This window comes from Lycium barbarum, chromosome 1, assembly GCF_019175385.1.
Source record: "Lycium barbarum isolate Lr01 chromosome 1, ASM1917538v2, whole genome shotgun sequence".
Classification (NCBI taxonomy): domain Eukaryota; kingdom Viridiplantae; phylum Streptophyta; class Magnoliopsida; order Solanales; family Solanaceae; genus Lycium; species Lycium barbarum.
Window position 1 is genome coordinate 77,840,865 of NC_083337.1, and position 4,243 is coordinate 77,845,107.

At 39.5% G+C, this 4,243-nt stretch overlaps 1 long non-coding RNA gene across 1 annotated transcript; it reads right to left on the bottom strand.

Moving 5' to 3' along the window:
• Positions 1 to 1,640: 1,640 nt before the first annotated feature.
• LOC132636051 (uncharacterized) lies at positions 1,641 to 3,263 on the bottom strand. Its single transcript, XR_009580932.1, has 2 exons — positions 3,051 to 3,263; positions 1,641 to 2,115 (listed from the first exon to the last, which is right to left on the bottom strand). It is a non-coding gene; the product is annotated as an uncharacterized LOC132636051 (long non-coding RNA).
• Between the last annotated feature and the right edge of the window lie 980 nt (positions 3,264 to 4,243).

Sequence of the window (4,243 nt, forward strand, 5' to 3'; positions counted from 1 at the left end):
ATCAGTAGAATTGAACTAAAAAGTGTGCAATTTTGAAGAAGAATCTAAAGGAAACTTTTGATCCTTATGCTGCTTATCAAACGACAAATAATGTAGCTATTCTAATGAGAATATTTCTATGATGATAATGATAATGATGAAGTAAGGAAGAGAATATGTCTATGACAAGTATGACGGGAATAATTGTATGACTAAAAGTCTTAAAGGAAGGATTCAATATGAATACAAGAATAATGGACTAGTCCTTGAGTCCAACCCTATTCCTTTGTCATGACTTTATTTTCTAAAAACTCTAAGGTACATGAAGTAATGTTTTATGAGCTTTACGATCTTGTCCCATGTTTCCTTTCAACGCTATTCTTTGTTGGTAGTCTCGCCTTAAAATACTCGTTCCTTCAAGGTGAGACATAACGATCATGGTTATTCCATAATGTAATCGGAGGCTACCGACCTTACGTCACTCCGACGTGGACATGGTTTTCTTGGGCTCTCGAGCGTGTTGTATGCATGTTATAAGTATATGTATATGATAAAAGATCCAGAGCGCTATAGACGCTGATATATGTACATGATGCACGTATGTGTATATGATAAAAGGGTCAGAGCGCTATAGACGCTGATATATGTACATGATACACGTCTATGTATATGATAAAAGAGCCAGAGTGTTATAGACGCTGATATATATATGATGTACGCATGTGTATACGGGGAAGATGGGAATGAGGGCAGAGCGTTATATACGCATATCCACCTGATCAGTTGGCATTACTTGACATGATATCGTCCCGGACGCGGGATGTACATATTTATGGTTAAATGGATCGGCTGCCGACGCCTCGGCAATACGACATGTTCTATTTTTTATATATATGAGCAAGAAATGTTTTTTTTCAAAGGAAAGCTAAGCATGCATGGTATCCGCCCTCAGCGGCCCTCATATGTACAGGTTACGCTTTTATCCTATGACATGTTCTATGTTTCCATGCAGTTGTTGTTCATACGCATATTTCTTGCTAAGTTACTAATTTTGCCTTACATACTCAGTACATTGCTCGTACTGACCCCTCTTCTTCGGGGGCTGCGTTTCATGCCGCGCAGGTACTCCCAGATGATTAGAAGACCTTACTGAAAATGTTCCAGCGGAGATGGCGAACTCCATTTGTCCCGGAGGATTGCCAAGTCCAAGAATATGCTATGATGTTTTGTTCTATGTTAGAGACTTTGCAGACAGAGCAATGGGTATTGGGTTGTCAGTCTGTAAGCGGCTCCAGCAGACGATATGTTATTATGTTTCATGTCACGAGTCTTACATGATGTCAGAGTTTACTGATGGAAAGAAAATATTGGAGAGCTTACTATGTATTTCTTTCTTTACTGATTCAAGAGTTTCTATATGTAACAAGAGTCAGCGGGTTCGCTCGGCTCTTGATATGGGGTCGGGTGCCCATCACACCCTAGTAAAATTGGGGTGTGACAAACAACTTCAATGAAACCCTAGGAACAACCTTCTTTTCACTAGCTCGGGTTTACGGGGCTGTCACGACCCAGCCCCGTGGGCCGCGACTGGTGCCCTACTTGGACACCCAAACGGACATACAAACTAAATCATCATTTTTAAACAGAGTTGAGAACGAATATTATCTTGCGCGATTGCGCGTACAAAACATTATATCAGAATCAGAAGAGGCGGCGGAATATACATCGCCGAACATATGCACATATATCAAAAAGCCGGCAAGGCTATCAAATATGTCAAAAGCCGACAAGGCTGTCAAATGGCACAACGGCCCAAAACGCATATACAAATGCACGCCGACAAGGCTGCCACAAACATATACAAAATGCACGCCGACGAGGCTGCCATAACGAATAGAGTCATGCAAACACATCCATACAGAAGTAGGCACACACACCCACAAATACGTCTACAGACCTCTAAACAGACAAACCGAATCATATGGCGGGACAGGGCCCCGCCGTGCCCCTGAACAAATACATATATACATGGCGAACGAATATATACCAAAATGTGTGCTCTGAAATGAGAAGAGCACTCCAAACAGCAGAATAGGGTGTCCTAAATGGGTAGATCACCAAACTGTGCGTCTGTACCTGCGGGCATGAAACGCAGCCCCCGAAGAAAGGGGGTCAGTACGAAATATGTACTAAGTATGCAAAGCAGAATATACAGAAAGCAAATCTGAGACATAAACGAAATGGAAGTACCAAACATAAGTGCAAATCCAACATATCAAAATTTGCTTACTTTCAAAAATATGTAAGTAATGCATAGGGTACAGAAGAATATGGTCGCCCACCCGTCGATGGCGCCATAACACAGCATAACACCAGAAAGTTTCAAATCTCCGTATCACCGTCACATATCACATCACAACATAACGCCATACACAGCATAACACCAAATATAGGTGGAACCCGACCCTCTTTTGCGAGTAGCTCGGTGAACCATAAACACAGCATAACTCCGGAGTATATCAAAATGCGCACGACAACAGAACCGGCCCGGGACTCGGCGAAAGGAATAACAGAATGCACGAGTAGAGTCGTGAGTAGTCATATGCATAAAATCATTATCATAAATTCAAACATAAGTAAAATGATCATATTTGAAATCGGAATAATAATCATACCAAATTCTTTCAAAGATTCTCTGAATTACATAAAGGAAAGTCGCGGGACCCACGGACGGGTATTTACCCAAGTCGGGCCCGCCTATGAAAAACATACGTATCATACATAATGCAAACTTTTATAAAAATATTGGAGTAATCCGAGCATTTATGTGAAATGTATGGCATTCAGAAATTTCGAAGTTCTTTAAAGTGAAACCATTTTGCGCAAAGTTCGGAAAGCGATTATTTCAAATACATAAAGGTTCATATTTCATCAAATCATACATAAGAGTGCCAAGGAACATATATAGATCATATCATGCTCGGATTTCGGATTTGGAATTTCCTTAAGGCTCTAATCTAGCCTATGTAAAACTAAGACATGCCAAAAAGAAGGGAGGTTGCTTTACATACCTCGTACGCACTCCAAGATGGCCAATATAAAGTAAATTCCAATCTACGCCTCGGGCTCCCCAAGGTCTACAAATATGCCAACGAATATCCAATATTAAACATAGGCACTTAAGCCATTTATTCCAACTAACATTAAATTCTACAGAAAATTCGGCAGCATTTCCCCTATAAATAGGCCATCCCGAGAATTTAACTCGCTCAAAATCAACAACAACAACCTAGCAACATCGATAATCAATTCGAAAGGCAAAATAATAATAGTAGCTCTCTTTTACACCATTCGACAACTTTCCAATTATTCAATTCAATGGCTTACTTTCAAGCCACAATATCGTTCGTACATTCGATTATTAACCCAAACCCATACTAACAACATTCAAGAACATTCTAAAAAATTCACATAATTTTTCCAACAATCCACAATTTCTCCAAATTTTTGGCCGAAAACAGCCCCTACCCGTGAGCAGCCCACTGGGCACACTTCCGACTTTCAATTCATGTTTTGTATCACAATTCACAATATAACGATACCATTTTCATAAAATATACAAATTACATCAACGCACAATAACCCTCAAATCAGCCCGTACAATCTCAACATCAATCTTAAGTCATTAAATGCTCAATTCCAAACTAAAATTCGTAACGACGACACGAAAGCGCTTAAGCGATAATAATGCGATATTCGGCATAATCTATGACTCACATTCATTCACACTACACATATTCATATGTTAATGGTTCTCATATATAAGGATTGCATTAAATGCACAAAGTTCTCCAAATCAGTCCGCAACGCTTACTATATCAATTCGGGACATTTAACTCTCATTTCCAACATACAAATCATCACAACAACCATTACGACGCTAAGCGATATTAATTCATTCTTTGCTACCATTTGGAGGCTATATACACGGCTACACTACACATATACATGTATCGATGATTTTTATTCTCTTCTCCACTCTACGACAATCAATATGCTACAAGCAATTAATTCATCAACCCAATACCACACCACACACATATACTTCACACGGTCAACACACCCAACACAAGACCCAACTTCAACATTCCATATTTCATGATTTTTATCCATTTTAGCATACTACAATATGCATACAACATTTATAACTCCAAAAACAAGATTAGAACTCACCTTTATTCTTCAATCCACCAATAGGCTAGGG